This window comes from Propithecus coquereli, unplaced genomic scaffold, assembly GCF_000956105.1.
Source record: "Propithecus coquereli isolate 6110/MARCELLA unplaced genomic scaffold, Pcoq_1.0 Scaffold508, whole genome shotgun sequence".
Taxonomy (NCBI): domain Eukaryota; kingdom Metazoa; phylum Chordata; class Mammalia; order Primates; family Indriidae; genus Propithecus; species Propithecus coquereli.
The window spans coordinates 1,433,372-1,445,955 of record NW_012150930.1 but is presented as its reverse complement, the minus strand read 5'-3'; the positions used below and the strand labels follow the sequence as shown (position 1 = coordinate 1,445,955).

At 36.0% G+C, this 12,584-nt stretch overlaps 1 protein-coding gene across 1 annotated transcript in view; it reads left to right on the top strand.

Moving 5' to 3' along the window:
* The first annotated feature begins 375 nt into the window (after window positions 1-375).
* CDK6 (cyclin-dependent kinase 6) overlaps window positions 376-12,584 on the top strand; it is a 151,923-nt gene continuing 139,714 nt past the window's right edge. Inside the window, exon 1 of the mRNA XM_012656559.1 lies at window positions 376-510. The gene's annotated coding sequence lies outside the window, so the exon portion shown is untranslated. The remainder of the gene's footprint in view (window positions 511-12,584) is intronic.

Here is a 12,584-nt window from a genome sequence, read left to right as displayed (position 1 = left end):
TGAGCTAAGAAGAAACATATTTTGCCTAGACTGCAAGTTTTTGAAATTATCTCCATTGGCAACTTCTACCCTAAGGGCTTAAGTAAGGACAGTCTCCAGTCATTCTTGTGCTCCAGTCGTGTTGCTTTCTTTTTGTTACTGTGGGTGTTCTCACCATTAACCAAATGTACTCATATTGATATTATATTTATATTTAATATCATATTGATATTAGAGTATCAGATCCCATTAGGTGTCTTTACATATTATCACAAGGAATGGTCAACACTGGCCTTTTTTTTCCTATTATGAGATCAAATTGAGGAATACATGTAAGACATACGGGTTACTTCTTTGCTTATTGCCGCCTACTTAATCGTTCTTTTTTCTTCTAGATTGTTTGATGTGTGCACAGTGTCACGAACAGACCGAGAAACCAAACTAACATTAGTGTTTGAACATGTTGATCAAGACTTGACCACTTACTTGGATAAAGTTCCAGAGCCTGGAGTGCCCACTGAAACCATAAAGGTATCAAGAATCATCTTTCCGCTTGGTCATAGGCATATACTATAACAAATATTATAGTATGTTAAGCATTGGCATTCTTTTCTTAGGACAGTTGTCAGAATTGGAGCTTTTAGAACTCAATATGTAGTTTAAAAATCAACTAAATAAAATGTTCAAAGAATGAGGTATATTCTAGTTCATCAAGTAAGTGGAATGTTGTAGTTTATTAATTTTGGGGCTAAGTGAAAAACTCTTTGGTTCTAATTCATATTAAAATTATTGAAAAGTATGTATTTGTACATTATCTTGGCCTGACCTTAGAAAGTATAGTTTAGTAAGTATAGCCCAGTCTTTTTCTGATCTTCATTGTCTATGAGGGACATAATTTGGAAATCGTTCATGAGCACATTGTATGTTATAGTTGTATACTGAATCCAGGGCAGCCTGTGCTGCATAAATCTGAAATAGCAGTTATAGATCCTTCTTTCTCCATTTTTCTAATTTATAACCCCTTTGTAGGAAGCCTGAGTACCAGGTACAAGGCCAAACTGTTGGCATTCAAAGATGATTAAGATATGTTTTCTGCCTTTAGAGGTCAGCAAACTAGATGCAGTATATTGACTAGAAGTTCTTTCTTCCTTTAAGTCTAATAGGAAAAACTGCTGATAAAGTTTTGTTGGTTTTACTTGCATTCTGCTTAACTGAACTTAACTGAACTTCACAGTAGATCTTTTATATTTGTGCACATCATGCACAGGTCTTCATGAAGACCTTTTTATCTATGTGAATTACATAGCTTAATTAAATAGACTGCCTACCGTATTGATTGTTTAGAAATGAGTTACAAAACTTCAGCATCATTCTAGATAGAAATTAATAGCTAAAAGTAATTTATCTTCTTAACAGAGGAAGAAATGTCTCTTAGTGATAGCTTGATAACATTCTCAGATACTGATACAGTAAGAATTTGACATATTGAATTATTTAATCCTTTGGTTTTAGACTAATTTCGAGTATGGTTTTTCCCATCTGGCTTTCATAAAAGAATATGGTGCTCAGCAGTAGTCCCATTTCTTCCTGAGCAGTTTTGAGGACAGTTAGGTCTTCCTAGTGCAGGTACGCCTACTTAGCTGTTCTTGGCCCTCTTCCGTCTCTGCACCTCTCTTTCCTCTGACATTCTATTCTAGTTCTGTGGCTTCAGTTCTCTTCTTCATGAGTTTGTCAAAAACCCCATGTTCAGCCTGCAGAGCATAGCATAGTCCTTTTTCATACACTGTTTTCTAGCCAAATTGGGCTAATCACCTTTCTCTTAATGTGCTCTCTGACTTCCCGCCTTGGTGGTCCCCTTTCTCGTGCCATTTCTTTTGCTTTCCCTCACCAGTAACTATCTGCCTACATTTTTCAAGCAGGATCAACTCTTACAGCTGGATTTGTAAGGCGAATCTGATTTGCCTTGCTACACTGTTCTACATATCTCTACCTCTTTATCATGTTTCTGCCTTTAATTGTGGTTATTTACATATGTCTTACATATTCATTCATCCTTGTGCCCTGACACAGTGTCATACACAATGATTTGTACACATTCATGGGAAGTCTCGTAACTAGATCGAGCAAATATTGTTATTATGAACACCTACTGGGAACACAGAAGTGGATTCTTTATATAGAATGCTTTGTTGTAATAAGAGTTTTTCTGACTCTATTTGTACAAATTATTGAATACTCTGTTCAGGGAGGGTCCTGTGCTTGACACTTTAGGGACACAAAACTGAATTAGACATGAACCTACTCTCAAGGACCTTAGTGTGTAAGAGAAGAGACAAAAATGCACACAGAAGCATGTGGTACACATTCTCTATGGTTATTTCAGTAGTTTAGGGGGTGTTTTCAAGTAAAAAACCATTTATTTATAAATAAGCATAATCTAGTACTGATTCTTTGCATTATGATACCCAAATATTTTCTAAAATGTTTTTCAAAGGCTCTAAATCATAGATATTAGTATCGACATTGTCTTGCATATGTTGGAACGTGACATGTTGTCAAACTAATTATAAATATGCAAAATATTTTAACATGAAATAGATACAAAACAGAAAATCAAGATAAGACCTCACATTAGATCATCTAGGCTTAGGGGATTTTCCTCTACCCACTGTTCTGCACCATGTTTTCTATGGCACTGTTTACCTGTTAAAGGGCCACTGACATTCAGGATATTCTAGTGTTCATTCAAGACATAAATTGCATTAGGAGTGCAGTACTTGGATAAAACTGGGGTGCTCCATGGTGTCTTACTATAGTGGTAAAATCTTTTTGTTCATCATTTCATCAGCATGTTTATTAGAAAAGAGCACATGATGGGCTTATTTCCCAGGCTTACTTATATCACATAACAGTTCTTCAAATGCATTTAAATACTGTTTGTTTTCAAAAAATAAAAAAAGGCATTAAACCACACCTGAAGCCAAAAGTATTTGTAGTGCTCGCCTCGGCAGCACATATACTAAAGATTGGAATGATACAGGGAAGTATTACATGGCCCCTGCGCAACGATGACACGCAAATTCGTAAAGAAAAAGAAAAAAAAAAAGTATTTGTAAAGGTTGATAGTCGGGTGAACTCACTGGGCAAACCTTGTTATTATTGATGGAGTTCATGTCAGACTTTAATAAAGTAAGTTAAGATTATAGCCCTGAACTGAAAATTGTCATTGAGAAGCTCATGAAAATAAAATAAAATCATACATGGTTCTTTCCAACATTGTTAAATACACCTTATTCAAAAAGATAAATAAATAAATAATAAACATATATATCTTATTCATACTTCATCTTGAGGTTTTCATCACATTCTTTAATCTCTTTTCTTGATGTCCTTAAGGTACATCCGCTCTTCGTTGACAGAGACATTTGCATAAAGGAGCCTGTTGACTGCTGTACTGTGAAGTCAACACATATTCTAATTTTGCCTCATAGGCTTATCATTGCCATATCTTGCTTTCCTCTTTCTAATTCAGAATATTATGTTTGGATGTATTTATTTGTGAAGGAGTTCAGTGCCATTTTTATTTAATTTTTGTTGGATCATTTAAGATTTAATATTGTCTTCTTGAACTTCCACACTTAAACTTGTGAGACAATAATTAATACCTTAATGATTGTGTTGTTTTTTTCTTTTAAAGTTCATGATAAATTTAGAATATTTGTGCTCATATAACACCTTCCAGTTATGGGGGCTTTATAACAAAAAAACAGCTCTCAGATTTTTATTTCTCTCTTTCATGCTCTTATCTGCCATCCTATGAGAGAGGGTCAGAAAGAACCATAAATAAATTTCCTTACCATTTTCTGTAGTCATTTGTAACTTCTACCCAGAAAAAGAACTATATATATTATAGCAGGATATATTAATATATGGAGAGAGACTCATATGTAAAGTTTTCTCCTGTACAGGCTTTCAAAATGTAATGCCCTCTTTTACTGAACCATTCATTTGATATTTAGGCTTGCCTGTGTAATATATTATCTTTCCTAGGATGACCTGGCTTCTCAACTATCTTATAAACTCTTTAAGAACCTAGTATCATTCTGTGGACATTCTGTGCATATAAACATGTTTCCTGAAATTGGCAATATAATTTCACAAGTTTGAGGCACTGAAAGGGCACTCAGAAGATGGGCAGCCTCTAAAATAGGACAGGGCTCAAGACCATATGGCCTCTTTTGATGATTCAATCTTGGAATAAAAATTATATTTATATATGCATCCTTATGATAAATGAATTCTGTAGAGCTTCAGAGGGCCAGAAAACCTCAAGGTTTATGTGTCTGTGCAGGTCATTTTCTCTGTGAATTAGATTTCATTTTATCTTCCATTGAATGTTTCTTAGAGATTTCTGTTGGTTGTAATATTTTGAGTAAGAGATAAATTGTACTATTAGGTTTATTTTACAAAACCCAGACTTCAGAGACTGACACACACTCTTAATAGCACCTGTTTTCTGCCTCTGGGAAATATCTGTTTTCATGAATAGTATCTGCTTGCAGTAAACAGTGGCTCTGATGTCAGTATGGGATGCCCAGGGCTGATTCATCTTTCTTGATTTGACATAATGCGAAGTGACTGACTGGTCCCTGTATTGCACATGAGGAAAGTCTCCTAGATCCCATTCTCCTCTCACTCCTAGAGGAATCAAGCCATGGCCCCTCTTGGCTCCTGGTGGTCTCCACTTTGCCTGAATTATGAGCAGGTGATTTGTCTCATCTTTGCAGGACACAGAGCAAATTAACATGAAAATATCGCTTCCCAGAAAACAAGGCAGGCTTGAATGCCCTGTCGCTGCTGGTCATTAGCCATCTGCCACTGACACTCATACTCTGTTTATCACATTTGAAATTCAGAGCAGATGTTGCATAATAAGGTGATCCCAAAAACAAGGCAAGAAATTCAAAGAACAAATACTCCACAATAATGATAAAGATCTTGGAAGGAAATTTTTTTCAATCTGATGTCATGGCTGGACTAATTGAATAGACCATATTTTTAAAAACACATACACACACACACACACACACACACACACATCTCTCCTGGTATATGATGCAAACCACTTTTCACAGTAACAGGAAATAATTAAAAGAAAGTACATATGTGAAAGATACCTGAGAGGACTATTCAGTAAAATCTCTTTTAATAAGCAAAATGGAATGTTATAATAACACTAGTTCTGGTGTAAAGGGCCTCATATATCAGTCTTGCCAGTGTTGACTTTTACCGTAGGATGGACCTCAACTTACAGCAATTTGACTTCAAATAGTTCACTCCTGACAGTACAGTCAGTTCTCTCAAGGCTTTTAGCTTATCAACATGGTTTCCCAGACAGTTTATTTTCTTCCTGGCACTTAAGACCCTGTGTTGCCTTTATCTTTTGCCTCCAGCGTCCCCCACCACCACCCCTATTAGTACCCACCTCAGCAACCCTTAGCTCTGTATAGCTCTGCTCCAGCTTCCTCTTCAGTCCCTAGGCTCTCTCCAACCTGAGTGCCAAGATTCTTTCATTGTTAGTTCCACTGCCCCCCTGCATTAACATAGCATTTTATAGGATTGGTTATTGTAATGTTTTACCTAATTGACTTATGCACATTCTAGACCCTTATTGTGCCTTATAAAAAGTATATCATTTATAGTGTGTTAACTATTGTGTTTAGAGGCATTCTAGTTTTTAAAAAACAGGCATCCAAACTTTTACCAGGAATGTGACCTGGTATATTCTGTGGAAAATCAGATTTGAATATAGTCTTTTGACTCAAAAGAAATATTTTCTTGACATAAACCACAACTTTCCCCACCTGCCTCCCTGTGCATACTCACAGTTTCGGGTTGTTCTTTTGTTTTAAAGAAATGCCAGATAATTTGCTAAGCAAAAGTTAAGCAGCCAGTCTGAGAAGAGACAGAGGGTTAAATCAAAGTAATGCCAGCAATTGACCACTGAATGGAATAGGAGAGATGATTGCAATGATAGTGAGTCAATACTGAGTTTATTCCTAATTTAGGGGTAAATATACAGTGAGTGAGCTGTAATGACTATGGTAATTTATACTCCTAAATTCTTAAGCCCAGATCTAAAATTTAGAGAGAAATGAAATCTTTAATGTAACCTTGCATTCATTTGCTAGTAATTTCCATTTGTTTCCCCTCCTCCAATCAGAAACATACATAGTGTACCTTCTAATGTCTTTCATTCCACGTGAAAACTTTCAGTAACTCAAGGAACTTCTTCAAGGAGAACATTTTTAGGTAAATGTTCTGAAGTACTAGATTTTGAGGATTCTCCCAGAACCAAATCCTTTTGCAAATTCCCAGCCCTTTGTAGTAGCTGAAAATACCAGGAGGGAAAGAGGACAGAATTATGTAAATATGTGATATTCTAATAACAAACACTAGCAGAGTTACTTAGTGGATTTTTTAAAAATCTCCAACAGGAAATGTGGGTTAAAAAAAAAAAAAGAGGCTAGTTTCTTTCTAAAGGTACTGTAAGACTGACTCACTAAGATAAATACTGACTCACCAAATAGGCAAATGACACTTCGATTAAGTCAATAGCAGATAAGTTGGAATTTCTTTAGAAAGTGCTTCCTCTGTAGGCATTGAATCAGTTTATAAAGTCCATTAAAAAGTTGCAGGTTAGGGCAACCTGGTGACAGATAGCAGAATGTGATGTTCTGCATAGAAACGGGATATTCCTCCTTTAAATTTAGTGGGTGCTTAAGCTCCCTGGTTGCAGTCTCTTTTTTTGGCTCTTCTTCCTCTAAATGTTGGAACATCCAAGGCTTCACCGTCAGCCCTCTTGTCTTCCTTGACTACACTTTCTGGTCCAGTGATGTCATTCAGTCTAGAATCTTCAAAGATCTATTCTCCCAGCCTGGCTTCTCCTCCGTGCTCTTGATGTATATAGTCAACCAACCATTTGACATCTTGGTCAAAGCATTGACCAAGAATCCTCTCCCCAACTCAAGCCTTCCCAATCTGCCCAGTTGTTTGAGCCCCAAACCTAGGCATTATTCTTTATTTCTTGCTTTCCTTTATAATCTTCATCCAATCTATCCGTAAGTGCTTTTGGTTTTATCCTCAAAGGATATCCCTAATCTGACTACTTCTCAACATTTTCATTGCTAAAGCACTCAACACACTGTTTTCACTCTTGCCTCTCTACAGACCATCCTCTGCATAACAACCAGAGAACATTATTAAAGCGTAAATAGAATTCTCTTACTCCACTGCCAAAAGCTTAGCTCCAGTCATTTCCCATGACTTAGGCAATAAAATCAGAAGACCTGCATGATCTGGTGCTCCCACCCCTTCACCCACTGCTTCCACCCTGGTTCACTTCTCTTCAGCCCTAGGGACCTTCTTTCTGATCTTCCAGCACACTTCCAGCTCCAGAGCGTGTGTACTTGCTCTTCGTTCTGTTTGGAATGGTCCATGCCTCCCAGCTCATCATTCATTCTTTCTCTGACCACCTCAGCTACAACTCCACATCAAGATATAATGTATCACATTACACCACAGTATCCTAGTTTATCTCCTTTGCAGCACTTAGCTGAAATTATCTCATTCATGTTCTGTTTGTTGTTTATCTTTCCCAACTAGAAGGTGAGACTTGAATTCAGGACTTTTATTGCGGTATCTCCAGAACCAGCATACTGCCTGGAACATAGAGGAAACGTGTTCCCTCGGTAAACATGGGCTCGTAACTATACGAGGTGCTTACCTTCTAATTAATTCTGAAATGTAGGCATCAGTATCTGCATTGTACAAGTGAGGGAATAGTACTTTTTCAAGGATAGATTTTTACATTTTTTTTTATTTCAGCATATTATGGGGGTACAGATGTTTAGGTTATGTATGTTGCCCTTGCCTCCCCACTCCCCCCCAAGTCCGAGTTTCAAGTGTGCCCATCCCTCGGATGGTGCGCATTGCACTCTTTGTGTATGCAAATACCCGTCCCCTCCTCCCCGCTCCCCAAGGATAGATTTTTAAATGTTTGTATTATAGAAAAATAAGCTGAGGGTGTGTCTTAGCACATCTACTTTGCACTTGCATGTTCAGTTCTTTATGCTGGGCAGGAACACTGCATTATCCATATTGTAGCTAAGAATTTAGATACAGTGTAAATCTTGTTGGGCTGGGTTTAGATATAGTCTAAAATCAATAACTGATTCCCATTAGAACATTTTCTCCTTTAATATGGTGCTGACTAAATTCCAGAAATACTAACTAAAATCTAGAAATTGTTCTTTCTCGAGGTTGGAACTCTGTTAAATGTGTTTTATACTAAGGATGGGAGACCAAGCCCGGTGAAGAGATTGATTGATGCTATGAATCTTAGACCCTATTCTCATTTCTTAGGAGTATATATCTAAAGATAATTTGATGGTTATACATGTTTTAATTTAAAGATAGCTTCCCATATATCCACCATTGTATGCAAAGTTCTTCCCTACCCCCACCATGAGAAGTGTAAGTTTCAAAGGGTTAAATTAATTTTTAAATATAATGTCAAATAGTATTCTACATTTATTCATTTGGATTTTTACCATTCTCATCCAGAAATTTCAGATATCCAAATGTATTCCAGAATTTGAAAGTTAAAAACTCACCATTCTGCTAGAGCAATTGCTAACAATTTGCATTATCATCATCACTTTTAAATTAGTGAAAGGCATTTAGAGAAGGTATCCATCGGTTATCTAAGGTAGTATCTAATTCCTCATTCATAAGCAAGGTAGAAAGATTAAACAATTCTATCATTGCAGTTAAGAAAATAATTATTGGATCTAGTAAATATTTGTGGTTGTTTTTTTTTTTTTTTTTTTTTTGGTTTTTTGTTTGTTTGTTTTTTGTGGGGGGAGTTTTTGAGACAGGGTCTCGCTCTGTTGCCCAGGCTAGATTGCAGTAACGTCATCATAGCTCACTGCAACCTCAAATTCCTGGGCTCAAGCGATCCTGTCTCAGCCTCCCAAGTATCTGGGCCTGTAAGTGTGCAACACCATGTCCAACTAATTTTTACAATTTTTGTAGAGACAGAGTCTTGCTATGTTGCCCAGGTTGAGCAAGTAAATACTTGTTGAATTAGTAAGTGCTTTCACAAAAAAGTTGTGTAATGAAACCTTGCAAACTCCATGGTGCCAGTTACAAGAATCAGATATCTTCAGCATATGAAGAATTATTGCAGTTACTCTCATTCTGCTCATCCTCTTCTTCATCATCACCTTCTAAGAGCAAAGTTCTCCAAAAAGATTGACTCTGATGGTAAATCAAATGAGGAAAGTTTGGCCTGAATGTGGATACATATATTTAATGTGGGGCTTAGCATCTGGACACTGTGACACTTGAAATCTTAGGAAGTAAAAAAGAATTCCTTGAATATTAGAAATGAAACTAATCTTTCAAGAGCCTGGCTACTACCACGGAATGGTTAGCTTCATTAGGATGCTTGTCACTAAACTCAACAGATTTTGCGAAAATGAGTTACCACCTAATAAAGGATTGGTTAAGGCTTAGGTAAGCACTGTCTGTGTTTCTCCAGGTGCGTTCAGAGAATCATCTACATCACCTCCACCTTGGGTGCTTATTTAAAATGACAGTCTTGCCCTAACTGATTCCCCATTCCCAAACATAATCTCAGGAGGAAAGTTCTACTAAGTAGCCTCTGGTGATGCTTATAGACACTGCAGCTTAAGAAATACTCCCCTGCAATTTGAATTATGACACAACTGGGAAATGAGAAACATCTCCCTTACATTTTGAGATGACTCAAACCTCTGGAATGAATACATGCTTGCCTGTGTATAGGTAACCCCAGCCAATCAGAAAGCTTAGCCAGTATAAGCCCCAGTGAATTCATTTTCACTTCACTAAAGTCATCCATATGTATGAAACTTTTGTAAAAGCACTGAAATGTTATTCCTTAAGATGTTCTGTTGGAAAGCACTAACTCATTAATGGGTGATATGAATTAAAGAGAAGATGCTTAGGAATATGAGAATTCTAACTAAAAATTCTTAAGCCACCCAGAAATAGTTCCCTTTAACAAAAGTGTTCATTACACATCATGATTTGACCTTTGAAAGATGCTTTTTGTTTCATATACACTAATGATTTCACAGTTCTCTTGGTCTTAAATTAGTAAACCATTACCAGACTTGTAGGTATAATTGGTCAGAATTCTAGCCCTCTATTATAGGTAAGGAACCAAAACCATATGAAATTTAAGTGGATCGTACTACTAGGTTTTTAGTGCTGACACCAATGTAGCCAAACATAGTACTCTGTTTGAGGCTTATGTGTTGGAAGCAAAGAGTACTCAGAATCCAATATTTTTCCAATTGTTGTTCTAAGCCTCAAACAAATAAAAGCTAGTAGCTTTTATTTTTATGTATATATTTACCCTTGTTCACTGCTATCCTTGACCATACTTGTTAATTTCTTTTTTTTTTATTTCAGTATATTATACTTGTTAATTTCTTGGACAAAACCAAAGAAAATATCATTCAACTGAAATATAGTCACACCACTTCTAGATTGGAAAGCTAAAATAGAATGCAGGAGAGATTGAGGACTGTCCTGTTAATTTCACTATGAATTAAGTTTAGGAACTGCAACATTAAAGGTTAGGTCTGCATTAAGCAATCAGATATAGATTGATCTGGAAATAGTTATTCTCAATTTGAGATATTCTGTAAATATGGTTAGTATGGAGTGAACACTTGAAGCGCTCCTTGTTGACATTTTAATTTCACTAATATATCACGTGTTAGTATTCAAATCTGGAATGGAGAAATTCACCATCATCCATAGCTAAAACCCTGAAGTGTTTGTTGACACTAAGGTGGATGGTGTAAAAGCTATGGGTGAGGGCCCTGCTTCCTTCTAACCTCTGCCTCGACTGGAATATATTCCAGGTCAGAAGGATGGGGTCCAAGAAGAGGGAAGAAATGGGTTGGTGATCACAAGTGGAGACTTGAGTGAATGGGTCCCAGGAAAAAAGGAGAGATTTATGTACCATAAATCAACCAAAAAAAAAAGAGTAGCTTTTTAAAAAGCATGATTATGCTGAGTGTAAATAGAAGCATTACATTGCTAACTCTTGTTCCCCTCATTATGATTATTACTCTGGTCATAGCAGTTTGTCTTGTAAACCTCAAGTCCTTTAATATTTCAGCCAAATATTAGAGATGGGTTGATTTATGTCTTCAGCGCAAAGCTATATAAATCCAAATAAAGGACACACAAAGACATAAATATCAGTTAAATTTTGTCTTTGACATCTTCTGTTCTAAATGTCGCCACTATGCTAACAGCCCTTGATACGCATCTTATCTTCACTGTAAGATCTTGATAAAAACACTTGGGAACTTGGAAAAAAGTAAAATACAAATTACGTTAGAATGAATTAAGAAAAGAGTTGCATTTTGGTATCCTCCCAAGTGGAGAGATTTATGAAAGCATCACACACCAAAAGAAAGGACTTCTTTCCTTTTCTGTTTTAACTCCACCATCACTTTCTCCACAGTTTCACAAGACTTCTTACTTTATTTATCACCGAGTTCCATAATTAACATATGGTTCATGTTATTGATTTCTCAGGTTTCAAAGTAAAATAAATTGAGCTTTCTTCTACATTTAGAATATACAGTTTTTTTAAGGAACTCTAAACAAAGAGAAGCATTATTTGTAAGTTGGAGAGCAGCTGCCAGAAAACAGAAAATTAGGAATGGAGTCATGGGTGAAATAATGGAGATACTGTTCAGAGGTAACCCTTTGTACAGCAGGAAATTTTCCTTAGAAAAGAGACAGCTGAGTTTGCTTGTAAATTTTGCTAGAAACAGGCCTGATTTAGTAACATTTAGTGCTGGTTAGGAGACTGAAGACAGCACTTTCAGCTTTGGATACCAAGCAAGTGACCTCTTTTTATGATTTGTTTCAAGTCTAAATACTTTTATAGTTTCCAAAGGTACGTGTGTATGAGAGGGCTATTATTAATTTTTTTAATGGATAGAATAATACATAAGCAAATATTTTTCTAAGTGTAAAACAGTAGAAGATATCACAAAGGAATTGATTCATGAATTAGACTATAAAAATTTTAAACTGAAAATATTATAAATAAAACCAAAAGGAAAATGATAAAATATTTGCAAAAAGTATGATACGGGTTTAATATCCTTAATATATAAAAAGCCCTTACAAACTAATAAGAAAAAGAAGATTAGCCAGTTTAGATATGGATAGGAACATGAACAAATTCACATAGATGTACATATACACAGAATGGCTGGTAGACATGTGGGAGAAACGTTCAACTTCCCAAATAGAGAAATACACATTAAAAATCAGAATGTACCATAAGAGATGATTAAATAAATTATGGAAATTCATCAGTATGAAAATTATGAAATTCCCTATAGTCAATTGTTTTTGCTCTACAAAAGTGGCAGTTTCATATGATTCAACCTAATATTTTTTGTAATTCAATAAAAAGATGTTTTAACATACATATACACAGAATGGCTGGTAGACATGTGGGA